At 33.9% G+C, this 21,870-nt stretch overlaps 1 long non-coding RNA gene across 3 annotated transcripts; it reads left to right on the forward strand.

The window, feature by feature from the left end:
- The first annotated feature begins 113 nt into the window (after window positions 1–113).
- On the forward strand, window positions 114–21,658 carry LOC133193740 (uncharacterized). 3 transcript variants are annotated; one of them, XR_009721992.1, is made up of 6 exons: window positions 114–194; window positions 2,970–3,065; window positions 9,550–9,655; window positions 9,869–9,966; window positions 17,329–17,401; window positions 19,328–21,658. It is a non-coding gene; the product is annotated as an uncharacterized LOC133193740 (long non-coding RNA). The 3 variants fall into 3 exon arrangements; XR_009721993.1 differs by lacking the exon at window positions 19,328–21,658 and adding an exon at window positions 17,538–18,068; XR_009721991.1 differs by lacking the exon at window positions 17,329–17,401.
- Window positions 21,659–21,870: the final 212 nt, after the last annotated feature.

Consider the following 21,870-nt stretch of genomic DNA (forward strand, 5'->3'; position numbering starts at 1 on the left):
AAGATAATTTTTCAAGCAATTTGAAATTTTTCATTTTTTTATGATAATATTTTATTTCGTATCCATATGTTTATAGGTTTATTCGTATCAACAAATCTGTGTACGACTTAATAACGCAGCCTGGTTCCCTGCATTTCAGTGACAGAGAACCAGAATAAGATTGTAGGGAAACAAGCCTTGTTACAAGGTTTGAGGTTTGTTTATTTTATATTTTAATTTACACTTTTTAAAAATTATTATTATTATGCAAAAATCTGTGTGCAGATGAATATTTACATTTTAATGTTATAAGTCGTTTTGTGGTGCATATTTGCGGTGACTGTCACACGTGTGTTTACCTGTTTACATTCACCTACTGACCTAGAGTCTTCAAAATGTACCTTCTGTAAACATGACTGTTGTAATGTTGTTTTTATGTTAGTTTACCGTATGTAACTTAACTGTTGTATAGATTTATAGCGATCACTGCAAGCTTTTAATATTTAGGTGAAGAGAAATTTCAGACTATCAGTATCAATCACAGGCACTTGTTTCATATACGGTGCACCCCTACTTATTTTTACCACAAGGTATCTAACTCAATTTCAGGCACCCCCGCTTCAAGTTCGTATTTTGTTCATGTATCATTATCAATCATTAACCTACTTTAAAATGACATCATTCGCTTCAAGAGACTTTTTTCTTGTCAAATAAATCGTTTCAGACGTCTCTGGTCGAGTCTCTTTATTGAAAGCACTCATTTATTCCATGAAAATTACCTCGATACATTTTAAGACTTTAGATGGGATACAACTTCCAGTTGGGGGTAGAATAAAACCAGAGACTTCCGAGTGTTCCATTCCGAGGTCTCTGGTTTTATCCTTCATTTATAACCCCAACTGCAAATTTGTATTGAAAATTACCTTGATACATTTTAAGACTTTAGATGGGATACAAATTTCATTTTTTTCACAGGTCACGAGGTTTCAACTTAAAAAATAAAAATTCTCACCGTTAAGATATGTTGGAAATTTTAGCTTGATGTGTTGATAATTTGCCAAATTATTATGTAATAAAGGGGACTTTATATGATCACCCGGCGCTGTCGCTTTAGTTCAGTCTTCACAACAATTCTTTTTCAGCACATGCCCTTCGGGCATGTAGACCTATCATTTTTACCCAGCCCATTCAAATTTGTACATGTCCTACTCAAAATTCTTACATTTACCAGTATTGTGCAACAAAAAAAAACCATTAGGTATAAAGGTTTTATATTAATTTTTTCAGCATCGTAAACCAACCATGGCCTGTGATTGCCATTTTCTAAAGCGTTTTTGTTCATAAATAACTTTTGAGTTGCATGCTGGTCATTTGTTGGCGGTTTAGCTGAACTGAATTTCAGAAATGGGATCATGACTGTAGTGCCACAGTATGTGGCATTGATGAACATCTCGTAATTTAGCAAGCAACTTCAAGAAAACAAATAGGTTAAACTAAACACTTCAATGATTAGATTGACAATCATTTGACAGGTCGTATCGAGAATGTAGACAGGCAATCCATCGACATTACATATAGCAATGTTTAAGCGAATAATGGGGGAAGGACAGAATAAATGGCAAGTAAAGATCGTACAATGAAAGAAGATTCACATATGCCCTCTTCGGACATGTAATTTGGCAATTTTTTCATGCCCGGCTGCAAATTTAACAGGTCCCTGGCATTGGACTCCTGGGTTATTTGGAAGACTGTTAGTTTAGTTTCACGAGGTCCGACAACATTGATTCTCAATGTCTGCTCCCTCTACCCCATACACTTATCTTGATAAAATTATATAAATTATATTATGATATAAATTATATAAACCGGTCTTGTTTATATAATTTTACAATGTCATAAACAGCTGCTTAAGTGCATATAATATTGTAAATGGATTTATATTTAGGATTAGGGAAAGATCCTCACTTGATTATGGCAGCATATTTAGCTTGTAGGAGTTTATTATCTACCACACATGATCAATGTCACTTTTGGACGTGAATGACTTTTGACACCCTAACTTCAGTTCAAATCAACGTTAACTTTATGTGACGTCTCTCTGAATCTTTTTTGGCATGTAACTTGGGTAAAAACAATTAAGTACTCTTGATGCATTTGATTTCTCTTAGCCCGTTTAAACATTTCCAAGGTCTATACCAGTTTTTGCAGGGGCGAAACTATGTAGAAGTTGGAAAAGAAACCCATCCCCTTTTTGACGTATTTGGTTTTCGAGGGGTGAAAATTTTCAATATTGCACTCAACTACATGCAATATTTATTATATTATACTGAATGTTTTATACAAATACAAATAATAGTGAACCTTGAGCGCATAAATCTGCGCAGTCACTATTTTTTGGAATATCACCCGTCGTCAAGCAATGTTGACTGTTGCGACACTGGGCATGGCTTCATTATTCAGCGGATAATAGTGCTTTTTAACAAATGTTTCTTGACGAATCAGATTACTTCATCTAATATACCTGAAAGTACAATATTAATTAATTGTCATCATTTTCCTATATTAGCATTTTTACTGGTAATGGTTTTGAAATGATAGGAACATGCACTGTTCAAAAAGTCTTAAAATGTTGTTTTGGCTCAATTTCTTTGTTAGATTACTGTGTTGAACTAAGGCAGGTCAATTAAAGTAACATGATCCTATAGATTACATGTACATTTAGTTCTGTAAAGTAGACAAATTTATTGTTCTCACAAGTAGTTCTCAAACATTGATTTAAGTTGGTCTCCTGAAGGATGTAATAATGCAATTGGTCTGCTTAAGGTACAGTGTATAATATAGACATGCATATTTTATTTTGAATTTGTATTATGTCAATCATTAGAAATATATGGATCTTAATTAAAAAACATTGTTTTCATTAGAATTTAAGATATGTATAATAGGCATATATTCTTCATGCTTTTCCTTAGTTAAGTCCTTTTTTACAGGGTCTCTGCTAGAATCATGTGGACCCCAGTGTAACAAATCTATAGAAAAAGAGAAAATCTCAGCTCAAGGGTCAACATGTCTTTATTCCAAGAAAGGTAAATTGATAATTTTTTCTGCTAAAATACTCTTTTATAAATTATAATATCAATGCAAAAGAGTGAACAAACAATGTACCTAACAACATTTTGAAAATGAAAGTGCAATAACAGTTAATAATTATGATTAGTCGAATGAATGTTAATAATCCAATCAAAGTCCTTGTTGTATATCATTTTTGCTAGGGCTGTGTATTGAAAAAAAAAAAAAGAAAGACATTTTTTAATGCGATATGCAATATATTGAATTCTTTAACAATTCTGTCAAAAAAGTCTTATAGATCATTATGCATGAATTTTATAAAAATAATAATTGTTTTTTACTCATTTTTAATTTTTTGTCTCACCGTCTTTAAAAATAACACTTCAAATTCAAACTTTTCTTGACTGTAAAATCAACATGTTAAGTAAAGTTGTCTATGTATTTTTAGGTCACCTGAGTAAACTCAGGTGACCTATTGCTATCCGTTTTTGTCTGTCGTCGTACGTCGGTCGTAAACTTTTGAACATTTTTAGCTTCTTCTCTGGAACCGCTCAACCAATTTCAACCAAATTTGGTATATAGCATCTATGGGTGAAGGGGAACAAAAATTTTGAATTTCATGGTCCCTGCCCCCCTGGGGCCTGAGGGGTGGGGCTAAAACCACCAAAAATAATGCAATCTTTAAAAATCTTCTTCTTTACTCCTGGACATCAAGCAGTCAAACTGTTGGCATCATTGTAATAAGCATGGAGCCCTCTACCAAAATTGTGAAATTCATGACCCCAGGGTCAGGGGTTCTGGCCCCAGGGTGGGGCTATATAGATCATATAGTGAAAGTGCATTATTTCTTTGAAAATCTTCTTCTCTGCTCCTGGGTATTAAATAAAGGAACTAAGTACATAATTATGATGAGCAAGAGTGCCTCTTCCAAAATTGTGAAATTCATGGCCCCAGGGTCAGGGGTTCTGGTGTTAGGGTGGGGCTCTATTGATTATATAGTGAAAAAGCATTATTTCTTTGAAAATCTTCTTCTTTGCTCCTGGGTATTAAATAAAGTAACTAAGTACATAGTTATGATGAGCAAAAGTGCCTTTTCAAAAATTGTGAATTTCATGGCCCCAGGGTCAGGGGTTCTGGTGTTAGGGCGGGGCTCTATAGATTATATAGTGAAAATGCATTAATTCTTTGAAAATCTTCTTCTCTGCTTCTGGATATTAAATAAAGTAACTAAGTAAATAGTTATGATGAGCAAGAGTACCTCTTCCAAAATTGTGAATTTCATGGCCCCAGGGTCAGGGGTTCTGGTGTTAGGGCGGGGCTCTATCGACTATATGGTGAAAATGCATTAATTCTTTGAAAGTCTTTTCCTCTGCTCCTGGGCATTAAGGTGATAAACTAAGTACATAGTTATGAGGAGGAGGTGGGCCTCTTCCAGAATTGTGAAAGCCATGGCCCCTGGGACAGGGGTTCTGCTGTTAGGGCGGGGCTCTATTGATTATATAGTGAAAATGCTTTAATTCTTTGAAAATCTTCTTCTCTGCTCCTGGGTATTATTTAAACAAACTAAGTACATGGTTATGATGCATAAGGATGCCTTTTCAAAAATTGTGAATTTCTTGGCCCCAGGGTCAGGGGTTCTGGTGTTAGGGCGGGGCTCTATTGATTATATAGTGAAAATGCATTGATCCTTTGAAAATCTTCTTCTCTGCTACTGGAGATTATTTAAACAAACTAAGTGCATGGTTATGATGCATAAGGATGCCTTTTCAAAAATTGTGAATTTCATGGCCCAGGGTCAGGGGTTCTGGTGTTAGGGCGGGGCTCTATAGATTATATAGTGAAAATGCATTGATTCTTTGAAAATCTTCTTCTCTGCTACTGGAGATTATATAAACAAACTTAGTGCATGATTATGATAGACAAGGATGCCTCTTCCAAAATTTTTAAATATATGGCCTCAGTTTTGGGGGTTCTTGAGGGGGGGGGGGGGGGCTCTATTGATTATATAGTGAAAAAGCATTAATTCTATTAATCATTAATTAATCCTGTCTGCTCCTTAGTGTTGAGCTGATAAATAAATTGCTTAGCTATGTTGAAAATGGGAGCTTTGAACAGAATTTTTAAATCTTGTGGTCCTAGGGTCAGGGGTTCTGGCATAACGGGGGGGGGGGGGGGGGGCTTTTGATAATATAGTGGAAAAGTGTTAATTCTTTGAAGTCCATAGTTATGATGATGAGGGTAACTCTTCCAAATTTGTAAATTTCTTGACCCTTGGTCTTGGGTTCTGCTGATAGGGTAAGGCTTTGTTGAATCTGTAGTGAAAATGCATTGTACCTGTGAAATTCTACTCTGCTTCTGGGCATATTGGAAGCAAACTGAGTAAAAGTTTAAATGATATGAGTAAGCGTATTTCTACCAGATTTTTAAACATCTGGACCATTGGTCTAAGCATTCTGGTTCTGGGCAGGGCTCTATTAATTTGTATTCTACTGAGAGAAAATATTCCCCTTTTCCATTCACCTTTGATAATTAATCACTCTAAATAATGTATTTGAAAGGTTAATAGAATAAGATAATTATGCAAGAATGTTTATCGTATAATTAAAAAAGTACTTTCTTAGTTTTAATATAGTTTTAATAAACAGGTAGACCTGTAAGTAATAGATAAATAAAAATGAGACAAAAATAACTTATCTTATTAAAAGTTCTTCAAGGACCATAAGAGAGGTCAATGCTAGAGGTCTTAATATGGGTTTATAAATAGTACAGAGTCACTAATAGTTTGTTAATAGTCTGCATAGTGTGAAGTGGGGGACAGATTAGAACTTAATTTATGAGTTGATACTGAATACTAGACTAATTATTTTGTTGATCCTGATCTTCCTACTTCTCTTGCTTTAGGGCAACAAAGCTTCAACTATCAGTGTATTTAACTTCTAAATTGTTGTATTATACTCAGGTGACTGTTAAGGCCCTTGGGCCTCTTGTTATGATTTTGTAATAATCATTAAGATGTGCTACCTCCTTCATGATTATGTCATTTTTGATCAGTTTTAATTCAAAACAGTTACCGGTAAATATAATCTTTGGTGATTGAAATTCCCAAGTTTTTCACAGAATTACATAAAAAAAACCGCCTGCCCAAAATGTATTGGAATTAAGTTATTTTTAGCTCACCTGAGCCAAAGGCTCAAGTGAGCTTTTCTGATCAAAATTTGTCCATTGTCTGTTGTCGTTGTCGTCTTTGTCGTTGTTGTTGTTGTTGTAAACTTTTCACATTTTCATCTTCTTCTCAAGAATCACTGGGCCAATTTCAACCAAACTTGCCACAAAGCATCCTTGGGTAAAGGGGATTCAAGTTTGTTCAAATGAAGGGCCACACCCTCTTTCAAGGGGAGATAATTAAGAATTAGTGAAAATTTAGTGGTATCTTTTAAAAATCTTCTTCTCAAGAACCACTGGGCTGTAAAAGTTGAAACTTAGGTGATACCACCTTTACATAGTGTAGATTCAAGTTTGTTCAAATCATGACCCCCTGGGGTAGGGTGGAGCCACAATGGGGGATCAAAGTTTTACATAGGAATATGTAGAAAAAAAAATTGATATGGAATTATCCTCAGGTAGTGCAGATTCAAGTTTGTTCAAATCATGACCCCCAGGGGTAGGATGGGGCCACAATGGGGGATCAAAGTTTTACATAGAAATATGTAGGACAAATCTTGAAATTGTTTTCAAGATGTTGTTAAAAACAACAAAGCCACAATTAGTCATAATTTATATGGAAGCATCCTCAGGTAGTGTAGATTCAAGTTTGTACAAAATCATGACCCCCGGGCAGGGGGGGGGGGCACAATGGGGGATCAAAATTTTACATAGGAATTTATAGAAAAAAAATCTTTAAAAACCTTTCTCTCAAGAACAACAAAGCCACAATTAGTCATATTGATATGGAATCATTCTCAGGTAGTGTAGATTAAATTTTATACAAATCATGACCCCCAGGGGTAGGGTGGGGCCACAATGGGGGATCAAAATTTTACATAGAAATATGTAGAAAAAAATCTTGAAAAATCTTCTTCTCAAGAACAACAAAGTCACAATTAGTCATACTGATGTGGATTCATCCTCAGGTAGTGAAGATTCAAGTTTGTATCAAATCATGACCCCTCGGGGTAGGGTGGGGCTACAAGGGGCGATCAAAGTTTTCCATAGGAATATACAGAAAAAAAATTGAAAAATCTTCTTCTCAAGAACAGCAAAGCCTTGTTAAGTCATATTGATATGGAAGCATTCTCAGATAGTGTAGATTTAACTTTGTTCAAATCATGACCCCCACGGTTAGGGTGGTGCCACAATTGAGGATCAAAGTTTTACATAGGAATACATAGGAAAAAACTTCAAAAATCTTCTTCTCAAGAACAGCAAAGTCATGTTTTGTCATACTGATATGGAAGCTTCCTCAGGTAGTGTAGATTCAAGTTTTTTTCAAATCATGACCCCTGGGGGTAGGGTGGGGCCACAATGGGGGATCATAGTTTTACATAAGAACATAAGAACATAAGATAAAGATTATAAAGATTTACATAAGAAAAACTTGAAAAATCTTCTTCTCAGGAACAGCAAAGCCATGTTTTGTCATATTGATATGAAAGCATCTTCAGGTAGTGTAGATTCAAGTTTGTTCAAATCATAAACCCCAGGGGTAGGGTGGGGCCACAATGTGGGATCAAATTTTTACATAGGAATATATAGGAAAAAATCTTTTCATCAACAGAAAAGCCATGTTTAATCATATTGATATGGAAGCATCCTCAGGTAGTGTAGATTCAAGTTTGTTCAAATGATAAATGATGGGGGGGGGGGGGGTAGGGAGGGTCCACAATGGTGGATCAAATTTTTAACAAGGGAATATATAGGAAAAAAATCTTTAAAAATCTTCTGCTCAAGAACAGTAAAGCCATTTATTATATTGATATGGAAGCATCCTCAGGTAGTTCAAAATCCAAGCCCCCTCCCCTTTAAACTGAAGTGATTTGTGCTTTTTCCTAGCCAATGTGCTCAGGTGAGCGTTGTGGCCCATGGGCCTCTTGTTTTTGATACGATATATTCATTAATCTAGATATGTATCGATATACAGGTAAACTTCGGTATCTCGAACACCGGTATGTCGAATACCACGGATATCTCGAAGTGAATCAATGGTCCCGGCCGTTTTTATTATATTTATGATTTTAAAAAACCCTGGTATCTCGAACACAGAAATCTCGAATACCTCGCTTATCTCGAAGTAGATTTACGGTTCCAAGTGCTATAAACACATGCGTTATCTCAAAGTCCAACAAATTCTCGCTCCGCTGAATTCACACCTTAGTACACAATAATCCCATTATGCTAATTTTACGTTCTGTTGAACGTTTCCGTTAGGTCTAGCACAGGCTTCATGGGACCATTGCTGATAATCACACCTTATTAGTCCCAAGCTGTTGTTTTTGGTAGTTAAATTTAATTACACAGGCCAGGTGATTTGCAGATTTTAATAAAATGCACTCTCAGAGATACTATGACATGATAATGAAACAGCAGCTTGGGGACGATTACTGTACTAGAAATTTAAATTATCGAAAATACATGCTTATACACATCATTACATATCAAAGTAAACCCTGAACACATCAAAGTGATATTGAACTCAAGAAATTAAACAATTAAAGACATTATTTTGAGTATAAAAGTCAGTACCAAAAATCAAATCTTCAGTAAATATCATGTCCGATAAGGCAGTCTAACGAATGACCCGGTAGCCAACCAGGGGGGATAGTTAGATTATCTGACCGTGGTGTAAAAAGAAAACTTAAAGTTCATACAATCGAAACAAAGTTTGCTTTTGTTTATTCATATTGGCAATTTCAATAAATTATTGTAGAACGATAATTCCTGTTGTTACATTTAGGCATGTGAGTATATGTACATATCCTGTTAAAGTCTTTGTGTATCACATTATATCATGATATACTTCAGACAAATTAGTACACCCGTAGTTTTGAATACAATTCATACATTCATTTCATTTGCCACAATGGTCTCTTTAATATTGCAATAATGCATTTGGTCTTCCTAATGCATGTATAATGCAGGTACTGTATATACTCTATGTCCAGCTTATAGGTGAGTCATAAAAAGATTAGTATTTTGAAACCAGGTTAAAACATCAGAGCATTGATTTGAAATTGTCAATTGATTCTGGCAAAAAGTTGTACCGATTTATAAGCGGGTCAATAGCAAATCCCTCCAAAATAACCTCAAAAAATACAACTGACTTATAGGTGGACCACCTCATAGGCAAGTATATATATGGTATAGTTTTTGTTGAATTTTGCTAACAGCAAAACACTATGAATAATGAATTTTGGAAAAAAAAGATTATTAAGTTTAATGATGCATGTATGTAGTATAGAAATATTGTTCATATGCCTGTACATGGTACAAATATGCATTTTACAGAGTGTACATATGCCAGAATCATATGGACCGCAGACTGGCCCTGGTGATTCCGTTAAGAAAAAAAGAGGAAAAATCAGTGCTTGTGCTCATTGGTCATTGGACAAAGGTAAATAGATTTATTTCATGAAACTAAACATGTAAATTACTAGGATATTAAAATATCACAATTAAAATACATGTACTGATTTATATATATATGGATATCAGTTGGTCTCCTTGATGGAGTTAAATGCATTTGTTATCCCTTTTAAGTGGATCATTTAAATATTATGCAGTTTATTTAGAAGCTCTTTATTATCTGCACTGTTTACTTTTACAGGGTGTATGCCAGAATTTTTTCAAGAACAGTCTGAATCTGACATGGAAAAAATGAAGAAAAACAGCCTTCCTGTTTATAAATCTACATTCTGACAAAGGGTAATTTTGTTTAGTTCAATTAGAAGTGCACATTTAATTTCAGTTGCTTTCCTTAATGATATATTATAGCATTTTTATTCCCTTATGAACAATATGTATACTTGTAAAGAATGTATCACAAAATCTTCTGCAAACAAAGTTTTGGGTGTATAGTGTTTGTTGTTTAATGTCCCTCTTGAGAATTTTTCACTCATATAGAGACGCCACCACTTGTCGGTGGAGAGCTGCAAATTTTTGTCCTATACTCAGCACTTACAGCCATTGAGCATTGAGGGATCTTTATTGAGCCAGCACCTACTGTGACATGGGACCTCTGTTAATACCTCTGTCTCATTTGAAGAACGGGTCTCCACGTCCCACAGTGGGATTCAAACTCGCGATGTAAGGATCAGCTTCTTTCTCCGCGACTCTAGAGTAGACGCTGTAACCACTGCATCTGCTCTACTTTGGCAACTTTGGGTATATATAAGCATAGGAATCATCATGTCCATCTGTCTGTTCATGTGTTTGGCCACTTTTATGATTAGTTTTTTTGTTCCAATTCTGGCTGAGATAAATTGATTTAAGTCATCTAGATACAAACAAATTAAGGGAAATTACTATGGTATTGGAATGAACATTTTGGAATACTGTCTAATTGTTCCATTGTAGTTGGTTTCTTTAATGTTGAAATAATGCATCTGGTCTTCCTAATGCATGGCATACACTGTATGCATGTGTAATGTTAAAGTTGGCTGAATGTAAAACAGTTCTTGCGTTATGACAAAGGTAAATAGATTTAGTTCATGTAACTAAACATGTAAATTATTAGGGTATTAAAATCTCTGTTTTGAATACTGATTTACATGTGGAGAGTAGTTGGTCTCCTTAATGCAGTAATAATACATTTGGTCTCCCTTATGCATACTGTATATTATATAAATTTAATGACTGACATGTACGAGGGTTGATCCAAAAGTTCATGGAATTTCTTCATATTTTATTTATTTATTAGTGAAAGTGGTTGAATACTGATTTACATGTGGAGAGTAGTTGGTCTCCTTAATGCAGTAATAATACATTTGGTCTCCCTTATGCATACTGTATATTATATAAATTTAATGACTGACATGTACGAGGGTTGATCCAAAAGTTCGTGGAATTTCTTTTAGTGTTGTACCGATAATCAGAAAACATCGATTGTTGACAAAAAAATGCTACCGATTCCGATGATCGATTATAGTTTTTCATAATCGATCATCGGAAACATACTTCTAATACAATACATTCCAGAATTATCCATTTCTGGTTTAAAATTTATTTCTTCTTAATGAAAGAAAATGGCATCTGCATCTGATACTAGCCAACTAGCATGAAGCAGAGGTGATTAAGAACCGAAGATGCATATATAGGGCCTAAAAAAAATTATTTTTGTTTCCTGTAATAACCCGACCGACTCATTCAATTTACCCCCGGGTGAATTTTTTTTCTGCCAAATCTGCGTTTGCTCTTTGGTTTGATCAATCAGCTGATTCTTTTTATTTAAAAAATATTAATTGTATCTTTTATTTGAGATATAAAATATGCAACCTAGTCAACATTTACCTTAAATATAGATTGATCAATTCCCCCCACAACTTTTTGAAGTTCGTTTTCTGCCACTAGGCAGCCATGTTGGGTGTCCACTGTAAATATTTTTAGGTCTAGAAAGTGTAAAAGAAGCAAAACAACAAAGAAAATAATATATTATGTATTTTATATATTCATGTTAAAGAAATAAATGAAATTATTGTAATAGTCTGCTTTTTGTATACAAAACTATGAAGAAATCCGATTATAATCGGTGAAATCGCATCAGAAGCAGTAACCTATTCCAACCGATGATCGATTATGAAAATTAACTGATGTCTCATCACTAATTTCTTCATATTTTTTTTTATTTATTAGTGAAAGCGGTTGAATACTGATTTACATGTGGAGAGTAGTTGGTCTCCTTAATGCAGTGATAATACAATTGGTCTCCCTTCTGCATACTGTATATTATATAAATTTAATGACTGACATGTATGAGGGTTGATCCAAATGCTCATGGAATTTCTTCATATTTTATTTTTTTATTAGTGAAAGTGGTTGAATACTGATTTACATATGGATAGTGGTTGGTCTCCTTAATGCAGTAATAATACATTTGGTCTCCCTTATGCATACTGTATATTATATAAATTTAATGACTGACATGTACGAGGATTGATCCGAAAGTTCATGGAATTTCTTCTTATTTTATTTATTTATTAGTGAAAGTGGTTGAAAATTACAAATAAGAATATAGACACTTGTTGAATTTTTTTAATAAAAAAATATTTTAAATATTAATGATAGTAACTCTATGGCAGTTGCCATAGCAAAGGATGTTTTAAAATGCAGGGGAGACATTTACTCGTTCATTATCATTTTAATTCTTAATGTGATATAAGAAAAAACCTGCACCAAGTGGCAAATAAAATGAGAATTTTGTCATTATTACGATTGCTTGACCACTAATATACCTGTATGTGAGAGTTTTACTGATTTAACTTGATATTTAGATTATTAGTTGATGATTTCTTGTTCATCTTTTAATTGTTACAGAACATCACATTTCAGTCAAGTTATAAGTTTCGTTAAAATCTTAGGAACACTCTGACTTAAAGGGGTATACTACTGATACAGGCTGGAGAAAAATGCATTTAGCAACTGATTTTCCAGTGGCGTGAGAAATTTAAGAACAATAGAACTTCCATGGAGGTTGATTAAAGGTGTGGCTGCTTTTGGAGGGTCTGTTTTTCTCGTAGACAAATTAAGCGTTGATGGATGTTGACCGCTGACGTACTGTGCTTGACTTTGCTACTGAAATTGGAACATCATATGGAAAGATGGGGAGTATTTTTGAAATATGAGTGTAATATAAAGATAAGTCGATTGGTGGATACCCAGGCTTTTCTTGAGAGAAAAAAGGAGAAAAAGGCAGAATATTCTGTAGAATTACTTAGTTGAATGAACATGAGGGTGAGATGCTCCTATAACATGACATGACATACTTAACTTGACGTTATGTCGAAGTCTCCCCCGGATTTTACAACTATCAGTGTTCAGAAAGCTCATGTGACCTTATTGGTAATTGGAACGTGGTGAAATTTTCCAGTATTGTTGCATAATGACTCTATATTATAAATATGCCTATTGTTTGCTTTCATCAAATCACAATAAAATTTTAGAAATAATTAAATTCGATGAACTTTTGGATCAACCCTCGTATTAGAAAAAAGATGGATCTAAGATTGAACAGGTTATAATTCACCTGAGTCATTTAAATTACTTATTGCTATCTGTTCTTGTTCAGTCATCATGTGTCAAGTATTGTCTGTAAACTATTGAACATTTTCAGCTTCTTTTCTGGAACCAGTTTCAACTAATTTCTTGGTTGAAGTACTGTATAGGGGATAATTTCAGGGGTTGTAATTTTCATGTTTTTCTCTCCTCTGACACGATCGCGGTTTGTTGAATTCGCGGAATCGGTATATAACTAAGGTTACATGTACCTCCCTTCAATGTCTATATCCATTTAATCCATAGCATAGCTAGAAGGCATTAATCAGCGTTATGTATTCACTTCACGAACAACAGGGTAGATTTATATATACATCAGCAAGTTTGATAGTTATTTAAATGATTTTTTAAAACCAAAATGTCGATAAAAACATGTTAATGCAGGTAACAAATACACGTCGTAACATAGTTACGTACGGGTATTCAAAACCCATGACCCTAGTGTTTTGATTGATGAAACATGTAGCGTTGGCTATTAAAACAGTTTTTTTTTTTTTTTTACAAATACAGGTTATTATCTGCTGGGTGATCTAAATTAATGTCAAGCGTGATAATTAAAATAATTGAATGACAGGTACGATTCGTAATTACTGAAATGACCATGCACTGCACGTATATTTACCTATCGTAGTCTATTCTCAAATTTCCAAATATAACGTAGGTTATTGAAAACTTATTCACTGTTTCTTGAATTCACGGATTTGTTCACACCGTGAATATAGCGAATATTAACACCGCGAGTTACTTTCCCCCTATACAGTATACAGACTTAATATAGAAATGATTTTATCGACTTTCTCAATCTATCATGAATTTAAAAATGTAAATATAAGCATTTAATTGTAAATATTAAACATTTAGCATCTAAAAACCAGAGTTGGAAATTACTGACTGCCCGAGGCAGTCTGTTTTTCAGGTAGGCAGGGACAAACTTTAGATTAACCTCGGTGGTCGGGGTCATTTAAACAGGTAGTTCCTGTTTTCCTTTTTTTTTTCAGGGTATAGTAAGTCTATAGAAATTAAGTAAAATATAGTATATCAAAGGAACACTTCTAGTTAAAAATATGAGATGACCTATAGAACCAATATTGGTTTCAGTCTTTAGAAAAAGCTTACCGATATATGTTCCGGTCACTGACTTTAGGTCACATGTGTGTAGTTTCTTGTTTCTCATGTATTGCTTTAGTTCTACATTAATGGTAATCTAACAACCAAGCTTTATGATAAACGTGATGACTTTAACTTTTCAATCGTCAACTTCCCTTACTTATTCAGCAATATACCTTCATCACCTGCATACGGGGTTTATATCTCTCAGTTGATTCGATACGCAAGAGCATCCTCTATGTATGAACAATTTTTAAAAGGAGATAAGTTATTGACAAACAAATTGCTGAAACAAGAATATCAGCAGTCTTGTTTAAAGTCATCATTTTGTAAGTTCTATGGTCGATACAATGACCTTGTCAGCAAATACAATTTATCATTAAGTAAAATGCTGACTGACGTTTTTCATACTTATTGTTAGGCCATTATTTACACACTGAATTGTGTATGGATTTTTCTATTGTTTCCCAGTCGTGACAAGGAGCACACAGCGGGTGTGACTGGTCTGCAGGGGATGCTCACTCCTCCATGGCACCTGATCCCACCTCTGATGTTTTGGAGGTCTGTATTTGCTCTGCTCCTATTTTGTATTTTTTGATGCTTTTGAGCTTGAATACTGATTGTTATCTCGATATATTTCATTCTACTCAACTGTGTGTTCATGTGATCCTACCTCAGTATTTACAGAATGATACATCCTTTGTTTGAGGGTCATTCTTGATGTCTGACTGAGTAATGGCAATGGGACATAAAACCTTAATTGACCTTACCACATTCTTTTCTAATCTGAAAACCCTCATGCATTTTTAGCATAACATATCGCCAATGCACACATTTTTCCTGAGGAATGAACTGCATCTACTCTGCATAGAACAGTATCTCTCCCACTGGCACAACAGTACTATTACATGTCATTATGTTCTTGAAAGGCAAACACAGCAATTATTGCTCAGTATGATTTTTTTTCATGACACCTGCAGTATCGAGTAACACAAAGTGAATGATTCATGTCCTCGAACAAAGTGTGCTTACAATGAGGTTTAGTTCCGGTTGATTGCGTTTAGTTAAAGAGAATTTATGATCTGCATTTCCATAGATGTCTTTTATATCAACACCAAACATGCATTTAAGGAAGAAAATATATTAAGTAAAATGCAAAAGCCTGTATTAAAAAATCAAAGTGCAAGTGCACTTAAGCAATGCTTAATGGGCCCTTTTTCAGTGCCATATTACTTTAGAATGTATTACCAAATTGTTCTCTTTTGGTAATAGTTAAATACAAGTGGACATTTCTAATTAAAATCACATTAAAACATCACCTAAATCAGCATGGATTTGAAACAAATGAAGTTTTTTAAATGCCTATAGATACCCCAAATCCGGAAAAGTCGTACCGAACCTATTTTGAGTTTCATTTATTTAAATCAAGGGGAGGAGACATTTAAATCAGACACTTGAACAATCTGATGGTGGATCATTGACAGGCGCGTTTGCCGAATGATACTTCTTGTACTATTTTACCCGAGAAAAAAATAGAATGAAGTTGTATAGATACCTGTATCCATAGTGAACAAACTAAGAAATTTGCGTGCTTGCATTTGAAATAATACAATAAGTATTAACATTAGTTCCTTTAAATTTTAAAATGAAAAAAAGTGTATTTAGGTGGCTTTCAATACCAGTACCATTGTCTTGCATGAATGTTAAAAATGTTTGACACTTTTATTTATGATGACATTTTAACGACACTAAACTCTCCTAACCATCCCGTGTTCCTAAAACCAAATACATACAAACTTCTCTATGCAGCTTGACTTCGATATAATGATACAAAACGTGGTTATGTTTTACAGTGAGCATCTTTGAGGAATGTTTACCTGGGTAGAACTCACGTGACTACCAGTATTTTAAATAATTTATTCCACGGGTGGGTTCAACATAGGTCATACAGGTAAATAGCTCTTGCTTGTTATAGGAAAAACATTGAACTTTTCATACATTTTTAATATTTTAAGTACAAGCCTAATCATGTACAAATTTCCTACTTTCACACAAGTTTTATAAATGTATAATGCATTTTTTGTCAATCACACAAGTTTGTACAATGTTAGGCTGACAATAAACAAAAGCTTTGAAATGATTGACCGTCCTCGATTTACTATAGAAAATCACGAATGTCGGCTGACCCCTACCACATTGTATGGCTTTGCTCTTTGTGTATTCATGAATTTCAGCGATAAAATTTGTTGAATCTTATGGTTTAGATATCAATTAATGATCTGAGATGGAAAATTATGCTTAATTTAATTCTTCATTTTTTCACATTTTACCGGGGCCCATAAGTGCACTCGTTCTTTAGTGTTTATACAGATAAAAAGTTTGAAAAAATAAAAATGTGCCAACAAATGGTTTCGAACCAGGACACTAAAAATGTTCATGGTGAGAGTCTGCGGTCTATCATTCTGGGCTATGCTGACTAAGAGGACATTTGTAATAAATATAAACCAGTATGATAGAAATAGGTTTTCACGTTTTTTGTAGGTTTTTTTCTATGAATTTCGACCCTAGGCACCTCTAAAAAAAAACCTTGTTTTAAATAATTGCTTACTAGATCAAAATCTATCAAAATTTCATAATTTAATTTAGGGGCAGGCAAAGGGTGATTATACTGCATCTATCGGGTACAATTTTCTTATCAGAAAATTGTAGAGATATGCAAGGTTAATTAATGACAACATTTATTTTTCCTTTTTGCCTAATACTTTTATGATTTTCACTAATAAATTGATTATTGAAAAAAAGCCTTTAATATGACTGCTGATTTTATCTCCATCTGTTAATTTTCAACACCTTTTCTCGTGATTATAGTAGATACAGAAAGATTATGATTTCTAACATTTACTGTTACAGATCATTTCCTTGAGATAGGTGGAACCAACAGTCAAATACAGACACTTTTAAGAAAAGTAAAAATCTGGCTCAGGTAAAAAAAAAAAATCATTTACAGTTTTAACAATTAGTAATTTTACCTTAATTAACTGGAAAAATCTTATTTGACGAAATACAGGTCAAGAATGAAGAGTTTAAAGCCTAGTAGGGATTTTGGTCAATCATTACAGGTAATCTGCAGTCCCTTTCGAGAATTTTACACTCATGGAGACGCCACCACTTGCCAGTGGAAAGCTGCAAATTCTGTCCTATACTCTGCACTCATGGCCATTGAGCAGTGAGGGGTCTTTTTCATGCCAGCACCTACTGTGACATGGGACCTTGGTTTATAAGGTCTCATCCGAAGGACTGGTCTCCATGTCCCACAGTGGGATTCAAACCTGCGACATAAGGATCAACTCCTTACTTCGCGACTCTAGAGCAGACGCTCTAACCATGGCGCCACGCTTGTGACTAGCTCAGTTTTAAAGAAATCATTCAAGATATTTTTTATCAAACTTAATATGCTGATACATATATAATTAGTAAGACCTATTCAACTATTTCAAAAACTTTTGACCTTTCCTGTGATCTTGACCTCACTTTCCTTCAATTTGCATTTTGCATGGTTTTAAAACCATTTAAAATATTGATATCTAAGGCTATGCATCTATACATAATTTGGTGAGAATTTATCATCTATATCCATTTTTTTTAGATTTCAATTTCAATTTTAGAGAAACTTTTCAAGATATTCTCATCAAACTTCATACACTAACACAAAATTTCATGTTGCATTACTATACACTCGGCGGGCATACATGTCCTATGGACATATTTCTAGTGTATTGCTATTTCTGTTGTTTGCTTACTTCCGGTCAGTAAGTGCCCCCTAGGGGCAAGCCCCAGTCCTGTTTTCTTTTCCAGGGTTGCAACAGTGCCCCCTAGAAAAACAAGTTGCACCATCCAATAAAGCCGTATTTTGTGCTGCTTTATGCCAATGAAATTAAGGCTGGACAGCATATGTATTATATTCTGACCAATTTTCAAATAATTAGGATAGACTTACCACTTCAGCATTCCTTTCATCACTGAAGTGATATACATGGTCAAAAATTGACTGACTTTCATTTTTGTGTCAACTGCAGAGCAGAACGACACTTAGAGATCACTTTACCTGGTGTCTGTCTGTCCGTTTGTCACACCTTATATCTCCATAATTTTGAGAGGCAGGGTTTTGATAATTAGCATTTATATATGTTTTTGAGCTCATGATACTATACTTTGAAACTGTATGAAATTCAGTTACCACACAAACTTATATTTAAATACTATGAAAATACATTGGGATCAGTATTCCACAATGAATCGTGTTGACTGACAAAGTGACAATTAAAGTAAAGACAGTCTGAAATTCCTTTCCTCCGAGGATTGTTGGAAGCACCTACATGTGTATTAATAAAATGATAAATAGTTATTCCTCATAATTTCAATTAAATTATTCATTTGAGGACTGGGGAACTATATTTTCTTTGACTGCCAGATTCTATCCCAGTCTTTTAACTACTTTTGGATCTTTTTTTTCCTTGCAGGCAAATGCTTGAACCTCCATGCTAATATTAAATTAATAGCTGACCACTCTTAGATTTATTTACCTCTTTAATGACGATACCTAGCAGGTGACATATACATTCCTTGAAACACTCTAGTTCCTATTTGATTTTCACTAATATAAAGATTATTGAAAAAAGACTAAGGTGCTCTATAGTGATCAGTCTATTCATTCATCTGTCTGTCAAATACACATATCCCTTGTTCAGAATGCTGGTGACTCTAAATACTTCAAACTTTATATTTTTTAATTAGATACATGTAGCTGCTTTGGAACATATGAAAGGTCTATTACATTATCACTAGTTTTACTAGTTTTCTTCATGTAAGTTGAATATATTTTAAACTTTTAAATTTTTATTTTTTCCAGGTAAGAAAGAAATTCAGGAGTTCTTAAATTGCCCTTGGAGTTCTTGGATTGCATCAAACAGCTAAAAGACCTCAACAAAAACAGCGTCTTGAAAATAAAAATGAAAATATTCAGTGAAAAAAAAAATGATGAAAGAGCCACTAAAAAATCTTCAAGCCTTTGAGCTGAAATCTGGAAGTCAATCTGTGGACTTTACTAGTAAGTCATAATTACTAAGTCATCATTTGTGTATAATAAATACACTAAACTGTAAACACTTGTTAAAATGTGTATAATTTTTAGATATAATTTGTATCTCATAGACTTCAATAGTTTCATGTAATTTAAGTAATAATGAAAAATTCCTGTTGTCTAGCTAGATTAGAAACTATTATTGTCCAATTTTGGATATTGTGAAATAATTCATCTAGTATGCATACATGTGTGTACACTTACGTGTAAATTAATTGTTATAGCAAATTCAATCGATCATTAAGTTGAATGTTGACTAATGTTTTTCATCAAAATTGTTTACACTGAATTGTTTGTGGATTTTTCCATTTGCCCAATCATGTCATGGAGCACATGGCAGGAAATGCTTTCTCCTCCATTGCACCTGGTGTTTTTAGAGGTCTGTGTTTGCTCTGCTCTAATTATGTATTGTTTCAAATGAATGGACTTTAAAGCTTGATCACTGTTGGTAATCTTCATATTTCATATACTATTAGAGTACTTGAAGAAAACTGTAAAGATTTAACATACAGTATAATGCATGTATATTGCACTTTAAGTACAGTGTATGTGGTTAAGAAATGTTAAATCGTCTCATCGTGCATTGAATTTGTTGAAAATTAGAAAATGTGTTGAAATTTTTTTCGAAATAATGTTAGACTGCAGATTTTTTTAAATCATGCAAGTAAGAAATTGCTAAATATTTTTTAGATTTTCTGGACAGTCTAGATGAGTTCTTACTATATACCTAGCATTGTCATCCCAGTTAAAATTTAAGGAGCAAGGTTCATTCCTAAGCTCTACCTGGACAGACTTGCATGGATTAAAGCACATTAACAGATTTACTTCAGATGCTTGACCTGATCTACATTTTCCTCATGTGTTTTTTTGTTTTTGTTTGTTTGTTGTTTAACATCCCTCTCAAGAATTTTTCATCCATATGGAGATGCCACTACTTGCTGGTGGAGAACTGCAAAATTTGACCTATACTTTGCACTCGGGGCCTTGAGCAGTAAGGGATCTTTTTTGTGCCCACATCAACTGCTAGGCGGGACCTCGGTTTATATGGTCTAATCTGAAGGACTGGTCCCCACATCCCCAGTGGATTTGAACCTGAGACTTAAGGATTAAATCCTTACTTGCGACTCTAGATTACAAACTCTATCCTTTGCGCCACATGGGGGACTCCACAAGATTAAGTGTTTTGAGCAGTCCTATTCTCATGTAATTATAAACTCTATGTTGAACAAACCTGCAAAGATGATGTATGTACATGTAAATGTTTCAGGGTACCAATCCTTGATTTGACTTAGATTTTCTGGATTAATGACCAGTTTTTTAGAGAAGGTTCATTCAAAGTAACAATGTACTCTTTGGTGATCAGTAAACATAGATGATGTATCCTGCTTCTGATGCTGGATGTAACATACATTTTCAGGGTTATTGAGCAGTTAAATCTAACCCAGACCAACTTGCATAGATTTTGGATCCAGATGATATACATTACCAAAGTGTTTGTTGAGTGAGACTTTGCCTTACTAGTAGATAACATTTATAGAAGTGAGCTTTGTATTCTTTGATTAGGTATGGGTTTTTTTTTGCTCAGGATATATATACCATCAGTGCCAACTACCATACATTTTATATAATAGATGTAGCTGTTGTTCAACTGAATATGATAAAACTGTGGATGAAAATAATTTGATTTTTGTACCTTTGAATGTATTGAATTAATTTGTAAAAGCTGTTATGATACAATGTTTGATATTTTATAAAAGTTTTTAGCATATGCAATCAATAAATGTATCAACATTTCTATTTTATTATACTTTTTACCCTGCAAACTTCTTTAAAACAGAATAGTAATGATCCATTTAACTGATACTAGGTTAGTGTCACATTGTACTGGTATATCATGTATACTGAACTGTAAATAAGAAGCATCTAAATTGGTAAAATCACAGCATGAATCATTGGATTATGTAAGAAGTGCACTATCTTGTGCTTTGGTATGGTATTAATAATAAATGTTAAACTATCATTTTTTTTTTCAAATTAACAAAGGATATGCTTGAGTGACTGTATTTTGACTAGCAGTAAAAATAAAATGATTTTTAAGCATTTGAATTATTTTGATTCATGGTCTCTGCAAGTTTAATGATAGCAAATATGCATATTGAACATGGCATCCACATATTGCTATACTGGATGGGGCATGACTTTTACTGAATCTTAATCACAACCTTGAAATTTTATGTAGTACATGTACTCTTGGTTTCAACTGGTCAAATGTATTCTTAAATCAGAAAGAATTTAAACAAATATAGGCATAG

This window comes from Saccostrea echinata, unplaced genomic scaffold, assembly GCF_033153115.1.
Source record: "Saccostrea echinata isolate AGI-Se365-2 ecotype Australia unplaced genomic scaffold, CSIRO_AGI_Sech_v1 ptg000028l, whole genome shotgun sequence".
Lineage (NCBI taxonomy): Eukaryota > Metazoa > Mollusca > Bivalvia > Ostreida > Ostreidae > Saccostrea > Saccostrea echinata.